The sequence below is a fragment of the Sus scrofa genome, chromosome 11, assembly GCF_054392235.1.
Source record: "Sus scrofa isolate SSC_HxYL_T2T_F1_AM1 chromosome 11, Sscrofa_HxYL_maternal_Yorkshire_Landrace_v2.0, whole genome shotgun sequence".
Taxonomy (NCBI): domain Eukaryota; kingdom Metazoa; phylum Chordata; class Mammalia; order Artiodactyla; family Suidae; genus Sus; species Sus scrofa.
In genome coordinates, this window is record NC_139393.1 from 24,875,013 (window position 1) to 24,893,807 (window position 18,795).

General features: G+C 42.8%; 1 long non-coding RNA gene across 2 annotated transcripts in view; it reads left to right on the plus strand.

Annotated features, from left to right (window-relative positions):
- LOC146398595 (uncharacterized) overlaps positions 1-18,795 on the plus strand; it is a 256,858-nt gene that overhangs the window by 183,398 nt on the left and 54,665 nt on the right. For both annotated transcript variants that reach the window (XR_014819566.1, XR_014819567.1), the window contains one exon: positions 7,251-7,287. This is a non-coding gene — a long non-coding RNA (uncharacterized LOC146398595). The remainder of the gene's footprint in view (positions 1-7,250; positions 7,288-18,795) is intronic.

Genomic DNA, 18,795 nt, shown 5'->3' on the forward strand with positions numbered 1-18,795 from the left:
GAGCAGTGGAGTAGGCTCCCTGCAGTCAGACCTGGGAGGCCAAGTCTCACATCCATCACATAAAGTGATTGATCCAGCCTCTTAAGTTGTTTATATGTTTATATCCTGTCTGCTACTACCAGCAGAGACTTAAGGAACTTTTTTTTTAAATAATTTTTTTTAGGGCCACACCAGTGGCATATAGAAATTCCCAGGCTAGGGGTCCAGTTGGAGCTTCAGCTGCCAATCTATGCCGTGGCCACAGCAATGTGGGATCCGTATCTGTGATCTACACCACAGCCACAGCAACTCAGGATCTGGGCCCCAGCTGTGATTTACACCCCAGCTCACGGCAACACTGGATCCTTAACCCACTGAGTGAGGCCAGGGATCGCACCAGCATCCTCATGGATACTAGTTGGATTAATTTCCTCTCTGCCACAAGGGGAACTCCAAGACTTAAGGAACTTTACATTAATGCCCCCTCACGGCCCCTTCTCCCCCAAAAACCCCTTCAGGCAAAGAGATGAAATTTTAAAGTTAATACGGAAAAAAAAGATAAGGTAATAAGAATAACTACACTTTATTTAGCACCTACCAAACAGGAGACACTTTATATCCTTATTTCTAATCCTTCCAACAACTTGGAAAAGTCCTTTTACTAATGAGGGCACATGTTTAAATGGGTTTAGTGCTCATCTAAAGCCACACAGCCAGCATATTGAATAGCTAGGACTTGAGTCCGTATCTTTGGGTTCCAAAGCTGTTCTCTTTCTGCTGTGTCAGACTGAAGAGGGGAAGAGAAGATAGCAATTATGCCAGAAAACAGGCTGAGAAAATTTGCGGCAATGAGCACAAAACTGCTGCCTATCTGAGTAGCCAAGAAAAAGGAAAAGATCCTGGGTTATAATCACTTTCATTGGCTTTTAAAAGAAACACATGAGAAAGTAGCATGAGAAGGTAAAACATTTTATTATTATTATTATTATTATTATTTTGGTCGTTTTTTGTCTTTTAGGGCCACACCCACTGCATATGGAGTTTCCCAAGCTAGGGGTCAAATCAGAGCTGTAGCCACCGGCCTTCACCACAGCTACAGCAACGCCGGATCCTTAACCCAGTGAGAGAGGCCAAGGGATCGAACCTGCATCCTCACGGATGCTAGTCTGGTTTGCTAACCACTGAGGCACAACGAGAACTCCTTATTTTCCTAGCCTTTGGTTTCAAATGAAATCTAGGGGAGTTCCCGTTGTGGCGCAGTGGTTAACGAATCCGACTAGGAACCATGAGGTTGCGGGTTCGGTCACTGCCCTTGCTCAGTGGGTTGAGGATCCTGTGTTGCCGTGAGCTGTGGTGTAGGTTGCAGACACGGCTCGGATCCCGTGTTGCTGTGGCTCTGGCGTAGGCCAGTGGCTACAGCTCCGTTTCGACCCCTAGCCTGGGAACCTCCATATGCCGCAGGAGCGGCCCAAAGAAATAGCAAAAAGACAAAAAAAAAAAAAAAAACGAAATCTAGGGAATCACACTGGAACACAAAGACAATTGAGAGACTCTTGAAAGAGAGAAGTAATAGTGAATGACTGTGTGTTTGCAGTAACTTTAATATGTTAGCACATGCATGCAGGGCTCAGCTTAGCAATGACCCACCTTCAAGCAGGGCAGGCAGAAGGGGTTTGGATTCCACTTCTTTCCGTGTCTGTTCAATAAAGACTTAATTCGACAGACCTGGTTGGGGGTCAGGGGTGATGCCCAAACATGGCATATTTTGGTCCTTGACTGGCTCTGGGGAGATCACCTCTGATCCCTTGGGAACATCTTACCTGGTGGCAGTTTCATTCTATACCTGGGACCTTTAGCCATAAATAGATAGCCGGTGCTAATAATGTGACTTGTGATGAATGCCTATTTTTGAATTCCTGCAGCCCTGTATCTGTTTGATCTCTGCATGGGGCTAGAGACTGAGTATCCAAGGTCTATCATAGGGGGTCCTCCTTGCCTAAGGGATTGACGGACCCCCAGTAAAAACTCTGCACACTAAGCCTCGGGTCAGCTTCCTTGGCTGACAGTTACTTTATGTGTGTTATCACACATCAGTGCTGGGAAGATGGAGTGCTGTCTGTGCAGTCGCACTGGGAGAAGACAGCTGGAAGCTCTGCTGTGCCTGGTCTCCTCATGTACCTTTTTCCTTGACTGACTTTAACCTGCATCCTTTTGCTGTATAAGCATAACCATGAGTGAAGCAGTTTTTCGGGGTTCTGTGAGTCTCTCATGTGAATCATCATACCTAAGGATCATCTTGGGGAACCCTAACACAATGGCTTTATTCCTTCTCCTTCCCTCTTCTTCCTGCAATCAGCTGACATCCTTCGCCTTTCTAAATCCTCCCTCCCTCCCCCACCGCATTCCCTTACAGAGCCAGACAGTAACCTCTCATGGTGGTACGTCTTTCTTTCCCCACCTCAACCCTTGCTAAAGTGACAGTGCGAGGCATGCCCATATTTATAACTCTTTCTTATCCTAGACCACCAATCACTTAACAAAATGGTATCTAATCCTCAAAAGAGTAAAGGGCTGCACAGTGTGATTCTTTCCACTGCACAAATGAGAAAACTGAGACCTAGGTGTGATGGATTAGCTGAGCCCTACAGAGCTGATGCAGGGGCCGTGCTTACAAGTGACAAAACTGGCCTTATTGGTTATTGCTCTGGGTCCCCAACTCCTCGGCTCTTGTTAAGATCCTGTGATTAAATCATAGCTATACCGAGAAAAATGACTTTGAAAACAAGCTGACTCCAGTGCTTTCTGCTTCTCCCTGCTCCCTGAGGGACATGTTTTCAGGCAGGTGTTATCCCTACCAATTTCATTAGCATTGAGTTATAAGGATAAAAATATCCCACCTCTGTCACTGACAAGTTACCTTGTGCACTGAACTTACCAAGTCATCTTTTCTCTGGTAATTTTGTCAGTGACATGTTTGTTGTTGTCAGCAAGGCAAAGCCAGTGCCACTGATTCAGGGTGACCTGGGCTCTGTTCTGCTCTGAGCATCAATAAAATTGCCAGGTCTGCTTTGATTTCAGAATTTGTATTGTAGGTAATGATGATATATGAGCTTATGGAACAGATTTGATTCTCAGTGATGAGAACAGTTCTGGCAGCTAGGAGGGAAAAAAAATCATTTTGATCTGCGGTATAGACAGGCTTCTCCTGATATGGATGCCATCAATGGGAAACCCGGATGGGCAGAAGATGCCATCTCTACTCTGACAGTTGGCCCGTATTGACAAAGGAGTTGAAGTCACAGTGAAGCCAGAGAAGCTGAGAGGGGTTGGGGAGTGGGGTGAGGAGAAAGCTACTCGATTTCAGGTCAGCTGAATTCCATCCATGCTCTGTTATGCCCAGCAGCCCGTGTCGTGCTGAAAACACAACCAGGTTCAAGCAAGTGATTACCCACCTTGCATCACAGTAATCTGAAAAGACAGTGACAGCTGGGGAGGGTGGCTCTGCAGGGCAATCAGGCTCTGGCAGGGACCCACTGACACAGCCCCCAGTTGAGGTTGTGAGGGACAGTCAAGTGCCAGTGGTAATTAAAGATGCCAGGCAACCGTGGGAGTGCCAACTGGGCTGGAGCTTCCATGAGTAGCTGCCTCTCTTCCCCTCTTCCCATTGAGCAGAGCAGACTCTTCTGCTGATCTCTGCTCTCCTACGTAAGACTTTTTAAAATTGTGGTAAAATATACATAACATGCCATTTACCATTTTAACTATTCGTTTGTGCAATTCAGTGGCATTAAGCATATTCATATTGTTGTGTAACTCTTCCCACCATCCACCTCAAGTTTTTCATGGTCCCAAACAAAACCTCTGGTTTAGAATAGAGTTATAGAATATAACTCCCCCTTCTCTCCACCTTTCCTCATAATCATTGCTTGCCTTTCTGTCTCCATGAATTTGCTTATTCTAGAAGCCTCACACGAATGAAGTCATATAGTATTTGTCTTTTTGCATCTGACTAATTTCACGTAGCATAATGTTTTCCAGGTTTATCCGCATTGTATCATTTACTGGCATTGTGTTCCTTTCTAAGGCTGAATGATGTTTCCTTGTGTATATACCACATTTTGCTTATCCAGACTTGCCATTTGGGTAGTTACCATCCATTGGCTGTTGTGAATAATGCTGCTGTGAACATGGGTATGCAAATATCTGTTCAATCCCTGCTTTCAATTCCTGGAGGAATATACCCAAAGGTGGGATTGTAGGATCATATGATAATTCTATATTTAAATTTTGCAAGAACTACCATATAAATAAATATATTTAATGTGTAGATAATCTCATAGGTGTTTTAGAGAAGCCCTTTTGTGGCAGGTTGAGCAACTTCCATATATATGCTGGATAGAAAAATTACTCAAGGAAGAAGCCATGTTGCTCTTGCATCTGCAATATAATCCTCATTTATCCAACATTTATAAAGCCCCTGGAGTTCCCTTGTGGCAAAGTGGGTTAAGGATCCAGCATCGTCACTGGAGTGGCTTGGGTCGCTGCTATGGCATGGGTTCAGTCCCTGGACTGGGAACTTCCACATGCTTTGGGCATGCCCTAAAATAAAATAACTCCATTCATGTGCCACGCAGTGGCAGGTGCTGGAGACACAGCGGTGAACAAGACAGAAGCCATCCCTGCCAAAGAAAGTAGAGGAAGCTAAGACAACATGGGGAGAGGGCAGTCTGGCTAAGGGATGCTGAGACTGAACTGAGAGCTGAAGCCAGGGAACATTAACTGGTACCCACTGAGTAGAGTAGAAGTCAAGTGCTAGGCACTTTTAATACAGCCTAATTTAATGCTCACATGGGCAGTATTACCCTCCTGTTTTACAAATGAGAGGACTATGAGACTCCAGGGTGGTAGCGCACCCCAGCACTAACTAAGAAGACAGCATCAACTTCATCATCTCATTGGTATTACGTGAAACAGGCAGCCAGGATATATATGTGTGTGTAAGTATATATACATGTGTATATACACATACACATGATTTATACACACACACACGTATGCATAGGAAATATATGTATATACCTTTGTATCCTGTTGTTTTTCTTTCCCTGGAGAACTTTGACTACGCTAGCTAGAAATGACTTGAGATTAAAATTCAAGGTTTGGGGAGAGAGAGAGAGATTGAGAGAGAGACATTTATTTTAAGGAATTAGCTCATGTGATTGCAGCCCTGGGCAGGCCAGCAGGCTGGAAACTCAAGCAGGTGTTAATGCTGCAGTCTTGAGGAAGAATTTCTTCTTCAGGAAACCTCAGTTTTTGCTCTTGGGACCCTCAACTAACTAAATGAGGCCCACCACATTAGCAAGTGTAATTTTCTTTCCTCAAAGTCAATAAACTGTAGATGCTAACCGTATCTACAAAATACCTTCACAACACCACCTAGATTCATGTTTGATTAAATAGCCGAGTACTGTATATAGCCTAGCTATCTACATGCTGAAAACTGACCATTATACGCATGAAGGGGGCTTATAAATAGGAGTGCTTATTAGTCATCTACATAATGATGGCTGCGGAAATCTCACTCACCTGGACATGAGTAGACCTGACTTTGCAGTATCTCCCTAGGGAACTTGGACCTATATCCTTCAAACTCTCTGAGCCACCATTTTCTCAGGTGGGGCCCAATAATACTTGTTCTGCTTACCTGTCATGAAATAAGGTATGTAAACCTTTTTGGGAAAAAATTATATTTTATTAGATAATGTTTTTTGCATACTTATTATGTTCAGGCATTATGCAGGTTCTTTACATAAATTATATTAAATATGCAAAGCAATCCTGAGGTTGATGCCATTGTATAAATGAGACAGTGAGAGCTCAGAGAGGTGAAGTAACTTGGGCAAGGTCCCACAGCAAGTAAACAGCAGCTCTGTCTGGGTCTATGATTTAACTTCTTCCCTGTATTGAAATATACTCAAAGTTGGGAGTTCCTGTCATGGCTCAGCAGTTAACCGAACCAGACTAGGATCCATGAGGATGCGGGTTCGATCCCTGGCCTCACTTATGGGTCAAGGATCCGGCATTGCCATCAGCTGTGGTGTAGGTCGCCAACATAGGCTTGGATCCCACATTGCTGTAACTGTGGCATAGGCTGGCAGCTGCAGCTCTGATTCGAGCCCTGGTCTGGGAACTTCCATATGCTGCAGGTGAGGCCCTAAAAAGCAAAACAGCAACAGCAACAACAAAGTTATTATGCACCTATATTCAGAGTTATTATGCACCTATATTCATTATGTAGCTGGGGGCAGGTAAACCATATGACCAAATTCCCTTTGTGATGATTACCTCAAGCGCATTATAAAAGGTATCAGATAGTTCTCATCTGATATATAATATTATGGGAAACCAAGTGCTTAACAACATTAATGCATTTATGCCCAGAAATGAAGAGAAGCTAAGTCTATCCCAGGTAGTCTCTTAGGTTTTTTGTTTCTCAAGTGTTTGTTCTGCATCTAAGTAGTTTCCCTATGTTGATGCGTCCTGTCTTTATCTCCTTGCACTTAGTTCTTGCGGAGACACATCATGCGAAGAGATAACTGCAACACGTTATTATAATGAAAGCACCGAGAGCATGTTACAAAATATCATAGATATGGAAGGATGCAATAGGAAGTAAGATAATAAAGAAACACAGACACATAGTCACCGTTAAATTTTCTGGCACTCTCCTATAAAATTTCAGCTGTTATCAAATATACATAAGAGAAATCTATATTCGTTCTTGGAAATTCTTAATTGCTACAGAACTCATAGCAGCTTACCCCCTACCTGTTCTCTTACATCGCGGGGAATAATTGACATATTTCAGATACTACCTGCCACAGGAAAAACATCTGAATGCTGTTTGCTCTCTGCAAGTAGCAGAAAGGAGGCTAGTTTCTCGAATGTTTTTTTGTGTGTACGATGGAAATGTTTCCTGTTTAAGACACAAAGCTCTGATCTAGCCCTGGTTATAAATGGTTTGGAGGAAGTGGAGTAAAAAACTATTCCTACCCTCCCTGTTATGTGCAGAAATGTGCATAAATTACAATGTAATTTCTCCACAATGATTCTTTGTTCCTTCAAAAAAAGGTTTTTGTCGGGCGTTTTATTCGTTTCTATTTCTAATAATCCCCCTTCGACTTTGTGAAACGACTCTCTGGCTTCTACTGCCAAGTCTTCTGCAGACCACACCCCACATTATCTAAATGTGTGGTTTTCCTCCCTTACAGAAACGTGGCAGCTCCACACTCTCCTGTCCCATTAAAGGTAAGGTTGCCATTCGACTTGCTTTAAATGATAAACTGTAAATAACTGGAAGTAACTCAAGAATGGGGAAGGTGATTTCCGAAAGACATACTGGGCAGGCAAAAAATATGTATGTTTTCCACAGTGTCAGAAGTGCTCCTACAAAGCTGTCTGTCACCATGTCCCACTCCTACACGGAAGTATCCCCTAGTATGTACCAGTCTTAATTTCCTATTTGTTCCAGTAAAGTTATTTTGGAAGATTTATTTTTTGCTTCCCAAGTAATTTCAAAAAACAATGCTTTGTGACCTACAACTACCTGCTGTATGTTCCCTGTGTAGTCACACTTAAGAGCATCAGAAAGTATTTATGTTTGAAAATCCTGCTTTTCAAGATTGAAAAGTTAAATATGTCTCAATTACCCATCCTCTGTTAATGCATCTAGAATGGCTTCCAAAGTGGATTCCAGAATCCCCTTTAGACAGGAAAAAAAAAAAAAAAAGTACTTAATAAGTAAAGGTTTGCTGACATTGCAGTTATTACATGTAACAGCTTGGGCATATTCGTTTGCTGAGGAACAAGATGAAGAGTTTGAAAAGGCCTGTCATAAAGTGACAGTTTGATTTGTGTGGGGGATGATATCTTCGCTCCATCTTAATTTAGTTCATTAATGGGCCTGCAGAATATAACGCTTGAAATTAAGCCTGATAAAAGCACAAATAAACAGTGCCATCTTTTGGACGATGCTTAAACTTTATGCTTATGGACCATCACACAAACCAGCATCACACAACCTCCTCAGTGCCCACCAGTATCCATCACTGGTGGCCAGAAAGGTCTTATTTTTATTAGCAGTAAATTTCCAGGGCATGAAAACTTTTATTGACACCATAAGGATGCAAGTCACCATGCCTAAAAATAGAGTGACTGGCACTGCCCAACTTACCTGGAATAGCACACCCAGGCTGGCTTTTTATCATCTCTGTGGAAGTGGCTGCTGCAACCATGTCTTTATTTGCTTCTTGGAGCACCGGAGGACATTTTTCCCCCACAATTTCAGTTCCTTTCTAAATCTAGGATGAAATGTATCTGGCTCAGGTGTCAGGTTTGAAAAAGCAGGTGGATGAATGTCATGGATAAAAATAGAAATGCTCTTGTTATTCTGTTCCTATTATTCATAACGAAAGCAGGAGAAACGGATAAGAAAAATCTGTTTCACTAAAACTTTCTACTGAAAAGCACAGATCCGTTCAGCAGTGGGCAGTCTGAAGAGATGACCTGTGCACAAAGATGCACCTAGTTTAAAAGAGGAATTCCAAGCTGTCATTCTACTCAAGCATTTAATAACCACCTAGCATCATGCTGGGAACTATGTGTGAAACAGTCCTATGGACCCTGAAATTATTGAGACAGTTGTTCCTTGAAGGCTTTGAAGTAGGAGAACTGTTTCAGAGTGGTGATTTTTAAAGTGAAAATGGAGGAAATTCTGAGGATGGTGGTGATGATGAGGATTCTTGATATTTCTGAGCATCTGCCTGGACGAGGCACTGTTTAAATGTTGTACATGTATAAGTGCTTTAACCTTCATGAAAACGTAATGGCGTAGATTCTCTTATAATCATGATGCCACAGATGGGGAACCCGAAAAGAGAATCAGTAATTTGTACAAAGTCACATAGTCAGTGACAACTTACTAGGAAGTCTCATGTCAAAGAAAAGTAAAAAAGAAAAAAAACAGTGGTTTACTATGATGAAAATATAATGGGCCAAAGCCAGGACATTAGCATGAATGTTAAATTCATTCATTCATTCAACAAATACACAATTATTTCAGCACCTATTCTGTGCCAGGTACCATTGTGAGAGCGTAGGAGTGAACAAAACAGACACACTCCCTGGCATTGCAAAGCCTGCCTCATAGTGGAGCAGATAACACACAGAAATATACTATGTCTTGTGACAATTAGGAAAGCAGGGTAGTATCAGAGAATGCTTGGGGACACTACACTATGCTCAAGTTAATATGAGATGAAATAATTGAGACTTGTCCCCAAAGCCCTTTGAACCTGATGAGGAAGGCAGACAGACTCAGTGAAAAGATACACTGTGCCTTGTGCTAGGGGGGCATGTAAGCACAGACTGCCCACAATGACACAAGGCCCTTGACCCAGACTGGGGATGGAGGATTCAAGGCGGGCTCCTCAGAGACAGCAGTGTTGCTACTGAGGATTATGGAATAAGTAGAGCTAGCTGGGCAGGAAATGTGGAGACATCTTAGGAAAGGATAAGCAGAAAACACAGAACTTGTGAACTACGTATATAACATAGTCATTTTGTTTCTCTAGAAAATCCTGACAAATGTTATCTCAGTTACCAGGTCTTGCCAGGCTCTCAAATTTCGTGTTTTGTGTTTTCTTTCCCAAGGTATCTAGGTAGGAAGATAGATACATAGATTCATTGATTTATTATAAGGAACTGGCTCGTGCAATTACCAAGGCTGAGAAGCCCTCTGATCTGCCATATGGAAGTTGAGGACCCAGGCAAGCTAGTGGTGTCATTCAGTCCTAGTCTGAAGGCCTGAGAACCAGGAACGCTGAGGGCAGGAGAAGAAGATTTATCTCCCAATGAGGCAGGAAGGTCAGAATTCTTCCTCCCTCTGCCTTCTTGTTCTATTCAGGCTCTGGATGGATTGGACAAGCCCACCCACCTTGGAGCGGGCAAACCACTTTACTGAGTCCACTGATATAAAGGCTAGTTTCATCCAAAAACATCTTCACAGACATGCCAGGAATATTTTATTTTTTTAGGAGTAATGTGTAGCTAAATATCTGGGCACATCTGTGATCCAGTCCAGTTGACACATGAAATGAACCATCGCATGAAGCAGCTCTGTATCTTGGGATCTTAGGATATGTGCAAACAAGCAGCCAGAAACAGGTGGTTGTGGAAGGCTGAGCAGAGAGCAAGTGGCATGGACTCATGAGCCTTTGCTAATCCTCAGGGCCCTGAAGGCCACTGGTGGGGAAAGAGGTGATCCGTTCCACATTCTGGAGAGAGCCCATAGCAATGATGTAAGTCAAGGGCTTAGGGGAGACAACGTAAGGGCAGAAGGATAAGGACAGACACCTTCGGGGCCATCCAGGGGCAAGAGGTGGACTGGGGAGGAGGAAACCCATCTGCAAGATTCTTAGAAGAAAGATGGTGATTAATTGAACTTGAGGGAGGCATGGAGTGGAAGGAAAACAGATGCTCAGAAGATGCTCAGATCGCTGCCTCGGGTAACTGGGAAAATGGTCGTGTTGTCTACGAGAAGAGAGATCCCCAAAGAGGGGCAGACCTGAGGTATGATTGATGCGCCTGCTGTGCCAAACTCCCCTGTTTCTTCAAGTGTGCCATGATCTCTATGCCCCCCAGGCATTTGTGAAGACAGTGGCCCCTACCTCTTTCCACATCTTCGTGGCCTCTGCTCCCCAAGCTTTCCCTGGGCAACCCCTCCTCCCACCCCAGGTCTTGGCCTCAAAGTCATTTCCTCCAAGGCCTCCATGATTCCCAAGAAGCTGGAGTCTTCCTCAGCATTCCCTTGCACCCCGTTTTCTCCCTCCCTCATCTGTATGAGAATTTCTTTTTACTTTGTCTCCCAAACCAAACAATGAACCATGTGGGTTCCTCACTACAAAGTTCCTGCTACGTGGCACTCTTTAAAAAATGCTTGTCAGATGCCTCTATGAATGAGAGTCCTATAAACCCCTAGATATATGGGTGCCAAGCTCTAAAGAGGGGTCTGAAATTAGAGATATGGATTTGGGCGTCATCAGACGACAGAAGCAATTTCCCTTAAATTGATGATCGCACAGCCCTAGGAGATGAAAGTGTTTTTTCAACAGCGCCCTGAAGGACAGGACTAAAAAAATACCATATATTTATCATGCCCAGAGAGCCTCGCATGGGTTTTCTTTTGATGCTTTCTATCTTCCCAGGAAAGCAGGTGGTAGTGTACATTCAGTTCCCTTCTTTTTTTCCCTCTCCACTGGTTTCTTCTCAGCTCAGGTGAAAAAATAGACTTTTCACACTAACAGCAGAGACACACTGAAATGATAGACAAACAAGGAAATTTCTCCCCTCAGTCTCGGGGAATAATTTTTCTTCAAGGAAAAGGTGAAAACAATATTTTCCCCACACTCCTCTTTGTAAATCTTCTGCTATCCTTGGGGGCCTTCATGTCCCCTGAAGTGTACACCCCTGTGTCCCACCCAGCCCGGGTTTCTCTTTGGGAATAGTTGCCTCTCTCCATGTTGGCTCATCCCAAGCTTGAAACCTTTTCTGCTTGTGGAACAGGATTCATCACGGATCATCATGGCATCATTTTCCAACCAAGTTCCTCCACCAAGGGGAAGAGGTGCATTTTTTCCGGATGAGGTTAAAGGAAACACTGTTTCTGTGCACACCTCGTGTTCAGGGCCTGATGAAGATATTACCTGGTATGCTGATGAATGCTAATCAGGGTGGATCGTGGTGTGCCCATCTGTCCCACGAGTTTATTTCATTGCACTTCAGAATCTCCTTTTCTGAATATTATTTACTTTGAATACAGAATATACAGAATAAGAAGATTTCATCCTCAGTTCACATGTCTGTAATACTCAGCAGCATGATTCACCTTTTCAAGGGTGCCTTTTTCTGTACCCCTCTAAATGACTGAATGGCACACTTTCAGGGAACATGAGGAATGACAGTAAGACCAACGAATGCATACGAAGCAAAAGCACTAAGCATATATCCTTCACAAATACAGAATTAAGTACATAAGATACCTTTCTGAAATGCTTGTCTATAGCTAATCTGTATAGCTTCTGAATTGCTGGGTGTTACTTAATTTTTAAAAATTTTATTGAAGTATAGTTGATTTACAATTCATGTTAATTTCTGCTGTACAGCAAAGTGATTCAGTTATATATATATATTCTTATATGCATACATTCTTTTTCATATTTTTCCAATGTGGTTCATCACAGGATATTAAATATAGTTCCCCATGCCATACAGTAGGATCTTGTTGTTTATCCATCTCGTATGTAATAGTGTGCATCTATCTCAATCTCTCAATCCTTCCCATCCTAACCACCTCCCTCTTGGGAACCACAAGCCTGTTCTCTATGAGTCTGTTTCTATTTCACAGATAGGTTCATTTGTATCATGTTTTATTTTCCATGTATAAATAATATCATATGGTATTTGTCTTTCTCTTTTTGCATTACTTTGCTTAGTATGATAACCTCTAAGTCCATCCATGTTGCTAAAAATGGCGTTATCTCATTCTTCTTTATGGCTGAGTAATATTCCATTGTGTATATGCGCCACATCTTCTTTATCCATTCTTCTGTCAGTACACATTTAGCTTGTTTCCGTCTTGACTATTGTAAATAGTGCTGCTCAGAACACAAGGGTACATGTATCTTTCAATTACAGTTTTGTCTGGATATATACCCAGGAGTGGGATTACTGGATCAAATGGCAACTCTGTTTTTAGTTTTTTTGAGGAATCTCCATCCTATTTTCCATAGTGGATGCACCAAATTACCTTCCCACCAACTAGTGTAGGAGGGTTCCCTTTTCTCCACACTTGTTATTTTAAATGGGAATGAAAGCATGGTTCCTTGTTGATTGGGTTTTGTTTTTTAGAAGTCTTGGAAAAAAAATGATTACAATAGAAATCTTGAGACTTGTGGTAGAAGGCTTTTGCTAAGGAGATAGTTTGAGTGTATATGTATATCTCTTCTAATAGCCGGAGTGATTTCAATATGGCCTGAAATGATTTACCTATTTTTCAGAATATTAAAATGGCTCTCTTCCTAGTTCAGATACCAAAGTATGAGGCAGAGCCTCTTCACATGAGGCATTTCAGTATTCTTGGAACCCCTTTCAATGTAGATATAGAAAGGATATAATAGCAGCAGAACTTTTTGAAGCAGTTTCATTTGGAAAGAACTATCGCTGTACTAATTTTCCAACAATCCTCCCTCCCCAAAGTCCTCCAAGAGGACTGGGAAGGGTGCCAGTTCCCTCACCTCAAACCTAGTGAAGAAGACTTTCTGGAAACTGCTTAGAAAGTATGAACCATGAGGACCAATGCCTGACCCACTTCTGGGATAGTTCGAGTGCGCCCTGACAGGGGTGGATAGTGATGGTTGCATGGCCATGGGCCTACACTACCAGAAGTTTTAGGAGTCAGAGGTTTGTGACTATTTCCTATGGACTATACTTGGGCCAGGCTGGAGACAGAGTCATTGTGAGGTCACTCTTCCCCAGCAATGATCACAGGTGGCCAAAGAAATTTGAATATGTATAGAGGTTTGCTATAAACTCATTACCATAATGTCTAAAATCTGGAAATCTAAGCTTTTTCTTTTATACATGTGGCAAATAAGACCCAATGAATGATTTCTCCAAAGCCATAAGTATTAAGACTTAGAAACCAAAACATCCAGCAGAATTGTAGCTAGAATCTCTAGGTGAACTAGCAGCTTGCAGTGTAGACCAAATATAGATCAGTATGTAGTATTTACAACTTCCCAACACAACCTCTTCGTGTGCACGCCTATGCTTGAATCTCCTTTAGCAAACTGGGTCCTGAGCACTGTCTAACACTTGGCTTACAGAGGTGGCACTCACTTTCCATTGCTTCCGAATGTGTTTTATATTATTTTGTTAATAGATGCAGTGGATCTGTTTTGATTCCACATTTATCATGAGTGGAGAGGTAGCACTAGCTGCTGGATCTAGCTTTTGGATCTGAATGCCTAAAGCAATCTGATTGAAGTAACATGAAATGTAAGATGGGGAATTGTGATTTCTTGTTATATGTAGGAGCCTTTTCAAGTCTTTTCCTTGATGCCGCAACAAAACTGCATTGCATCTCACATGAAGATGCATTTCACAGTTGCCCAGTCATGGAGAAAAAGGAGCCAGGAAAGCAAAGCCACCAAAGCAACATGGACCAGTTTAAACACCCAGATCTTGGAATAATAGGTTTCCAAAACAGACAAATCATATTTTAGCTTTTCATATGACACATACTATATTTTGTAAGTTTGCAACCATCTGGATTAATCTTGTAGAAATATCCAAAGACTCAAAGGGTATGCAGTGATTCCTTTTGTCATTTCTGTTCCATATTCCTACACTTTTTTCCTTTTGCATCAGAATCTTTAGATTTGAGGCAGGTCCCCCAATCCTTCAGCTCCTCCTTCTGGTCTCTGATAAATAACAGCAGCAGGCAGAGACGGGGTAAAGGAATCTGATGATCTAAAAACAGCACACTCAGGGTTCTGTTGAGGCTCAGCAGTTAACGAACCCGACTAGTATCCATGAAGATTCAGTTTCAGTCCCTGGCCTTGCTCAGTGGGTTAAGGATCCAGCATTGCCGTGAGCTGTGGTGTAGATCGCAGACGGTAGCTTGGATCCCGCGTTGCTGTGGCTGTGGCACAGGCTGGCAGCTACAGCTCCAATTTGACCCCTAGCCTGGTACAGCCCTAAAAAAGACAAATAATAATAATAATAATAATAAATTTAAAAAGCGCATTCTTTTGTTCATAGGCCATGGGCCTTCTAGGAATAGCTAGATACAGTTTTTAAAATCTTTCTTTTTTTTTGTCTTTTTAGGGCCACACCCAAAGCATATGGAGGTTCCCAGGCTAGGGGTTGAACTGGAGGAGCAGCTGCTGCCCTACGCCACAGCCACAGCACCAACACCAGATCCGAGCCGCAACTTAGACCTACACCACAGCTCACGGCAATGCCAGATCCTTAACCCACTGAGCCAGGCCAGGGGTGAACCTGCATCCTCATGGATACTAGTCAGATTTGTTTCCACTGTGCCACGACGGGAGCTCCATCTTAAGTATTGAATCTAGAGGGATTTCAAGGGTAAATAAATAAATAAATGCCTTACCATGTCATGCAAAATTTCCCTTTAATCTTCCACCTCCTTTTCCTTGCCCTCTGATTTTTCGCCTTTTCCCATTGGCCCCATTGTTTATTTTCTCCTCCAAATAGTGAGCACATGTATTTTCTCTTTCCATCGTTTCCTCCACTCCAAGATGCTGTTTTGGAGGAGAAGGGCAGGACTTCACGTCCCTTTCCCTCTGGGAATGGTTAAGCCCATGTTCTCCTTGCCTGGAGCCAGGAGGATTAACCCTGGGGGGGTGGGGATGAGTGTGGGAGTGAGGTGCATGCTCTATGACCTGCTTCTCAGCAAGCTATTCCCTAGGCAGAGACCACATTAATCTGTATTTAAATGTTTCTGAGACCAGGCCAGGTCTCACGTTTGCAAGACCAAATCAGGTCAAGTCAGAAACAGTAACAGACATCCTGACATCCTCAGTTGGCTTTTGATGATGCCGGCCCTCATTTGCTTCTTTTTCTTTCAACTCAACAGAAATCCATGCAAATGGGGACGTGCTTGCCTGCTGCATGATTTATTACTCAGCCTTTGCAGGAGCCGTACATTTCATTTGAATATTTGCAGTCACATGCAAGTCGTGCCCGGTGCTCTGTATCTTGAATCTAGGAATCTTTACTGCACTAACTAAGACATATTATTCACCACCCTGGAGGTAGCAGAGGATTGATTTATCCTAGTACGTACTGCTCACCCAGCAGCTGTTGGATTCAAAATCATTTGCTTAGAAGATCCATCAGAATTAAAGAGCAAATTTCAAAATGAATTGTTATCATTTTCATCTGCAGCCTGGCTGCCTACACCGTGGGAAGTACAAAGATCCTTTTTGCCCAAGCGTTTCTGTGAACCTCTTCTTAATAACAACACTTCTGAAAGCAAGTGCCTCAGGGGTATTTTCAGTGACAGCAGCCAGTGTTTGACCTCGTGATGCTGAGGTGGGCTTTCAGCTTCATCTGATTTATGTTAACGACAAGCTGGCTCATCGAAATGAGTCAGAACTCCTGAATCACTGTAAGTCTCCCTCTCTGAAGGAACAATCTAGAAAGGGAAAATGGCTGCTCATCCATCCTGCCAAATAGGGAGAGGAGCCTGGCCCGGGGCCCCCTCATACAGCAAGGCTGACCTCTTAGAAGCAGCCCCAGCCTGCTGCTGTTTAGATTTTCTTTGCTGGAGATATTGAATGGCTCTTGTCCCCTGGTCCCTTCAGCTTATGTATCCTTTCCAAAGCATCCTTCAGGGTGACCACTGCTATCATATCCATTTAACAGAATAACATGAGATTTAGAGAGGAAGTCACCTTCAGCAATTTGGTGGCAAATATGAACCTGAGTGGTCAGAGCTCTGCTTAATTCAACCCCGCTGCTAACACACAGTGAATCATGTTGCTTCCCTAGACTTCATATGAATATTTTTTTCTGAACTGTCCTGAAATGATTTGCCTTCAATTGATTATCAGTTTCATTATCATCTTGACCCCAGGCTCACTCGCCTTCCTCGTTTAGCTAAATGCAGTCACTTTTGCCTAGTGGTTAAGGCCCTGGGGCTATGGAGTGAAATGCCATGTATAATTTCCACCATCTCCCCACCCCACCCGTGACCCTTGGACATGTTAATCAGATTGAACCATATGAGACTCCCATAGCCAAAAGTTAAAACCAGTCGCATATTAGCAATTTCATAGGGTCCAACCTTAATTTCTCTAAATTTTAGCTTCCTCTTCTGGGAAAAGAGGCAAAGTAAAAGAACCCATGTTAGAGAATTATGATGAAAATCAAATGAGATAATAACCTGTCAAGACCTGGTATGATGCTTGGTGCGGGGTGAGTATTGACTGTTTTTATCATGGGCGGTAGGAGCATTAATTAGGAGTCATTTTAGGAGTGCCTGATTTCAGGCGCGTTACAGAAGCAGTCACTGCAGTCAGCTTTTTGTATTTTGTTCTATCATGCTGCTTTTCAATATAGACATCTATATTGGTAATGTTTGTAACATGTTAAAAATTTGAAATCTAGGAGTTTCTGCTGCAGTGCAGTGGATTAAGAATCTGATGGGTTGCTGCAGAGGTACAAGTTTGATACTAGCCCAGGGCAGTGGGTTAAAGGATCCAGTGTTGCTGCAGCTACAGCATAAGTCCCAGCTGTGGGTGGGATTCAGTCCCTGGCCTGGGAACTTCCATATGCTGTGGATGCAGCCATTAAAAAAAAGAAAATCAGAAGTGTGGATTACAAGCTATACCTAGAGAGTTCAACACTGAGTTAACATTTCAAATCAAACACAGCTGTCAACATTTGGCAAGCATCCTCCTCATATCCCTCTCATGAGAAACCCTTCAAAACTAACTCAGTGTCTTTTGAATTTCCATTTATTGGGTCCTTTGTATGGCTGAGCCTTGTTCCATACTTTTATTGGTTATTTGTATTTCAACCCAAAGAGTTTAGGACCCAAATCTACCTGCAGAAGGAGGGAGAATGAGAAGATCTCAGGTTTTCCCATAGATCTTCTGGAGTGTTACCATCTCCTGCTACACCCCCTCTACTCTCCTCCATCCTGTCTTTTCTGCCCAGGGTCTGACCCAGGCTCACAGAATAGAACCCCCTTCCCTAGGATAATTTATTTTAACCCAGGCCTTATTCTGGTTAAATCAACAATCAACATCATAAGAGACTCAAGATAATAGACAAGAGTTCCATTGTGGCTCAGTGGTAACCAACCCAACTAGTATCCATGAGGATGCAGGTTTGATCCCTGGCCTTGCTCGGTGGGTTAAGGATCCGGTGTTGTCATGAGGCTGGTGGCTACAGCTCCGATTTGACCCCTAGCCTGGGAACTTCCAAAATGCCGTGGGTGTAGCCCTAAACACACACACACACACACACACACACACACACACACACACACACACACACACACACACACACACACACACACGATAAGACCAAGAAATCCTGGTTCTGGAAACTTACTCTTCTCAAGTAGAATGGCAATCAAGAACAAGAGAAGATAGCAAAAGCCATACCTAATTTTTAAAATGTTAGTGTTAAGCAAAATAATAACAAAATCCCAGTAGCATCATTTTGCTCCAGCATGCCGGTTAATGGATAACCTCAGTCCTGGGAAACTGACATTCTTATCCAAGGCAAATGGTGCTCACCCACAGGTGAGTTTAACCTCAAAAGTCACTGCATAGCCTTTTATTACCTATAGAAAAATACTTCTTTGATGGTAACAGTTACTGAGTTGCATAACATATGTGTTAGCCACAGCCCTAACATTGATTTCGTATAATACGAACAGGCTAAACAAGTGGATGCTCAAGTGATAGATCCCATGACATAATTTCTAAGAACTATAAATGTTTAGAGAAAGGATGAGGCATGGTAGTTCCAGCTGGAACTCATATGGGATCCACTGGGTGACCCAGAAAATTGTGTCTCGTGTGTCTTCTGCTTCCATCCTTGGCTTTGTTCTATGACATCTGGCCCTTTCTCAGAAACCTTTAGAAAATCCTAGTTTCTTCAAAGCAAATGAAAACTTTCAATCTTGAACTTCAAGATACTAGACTCCATAACTGA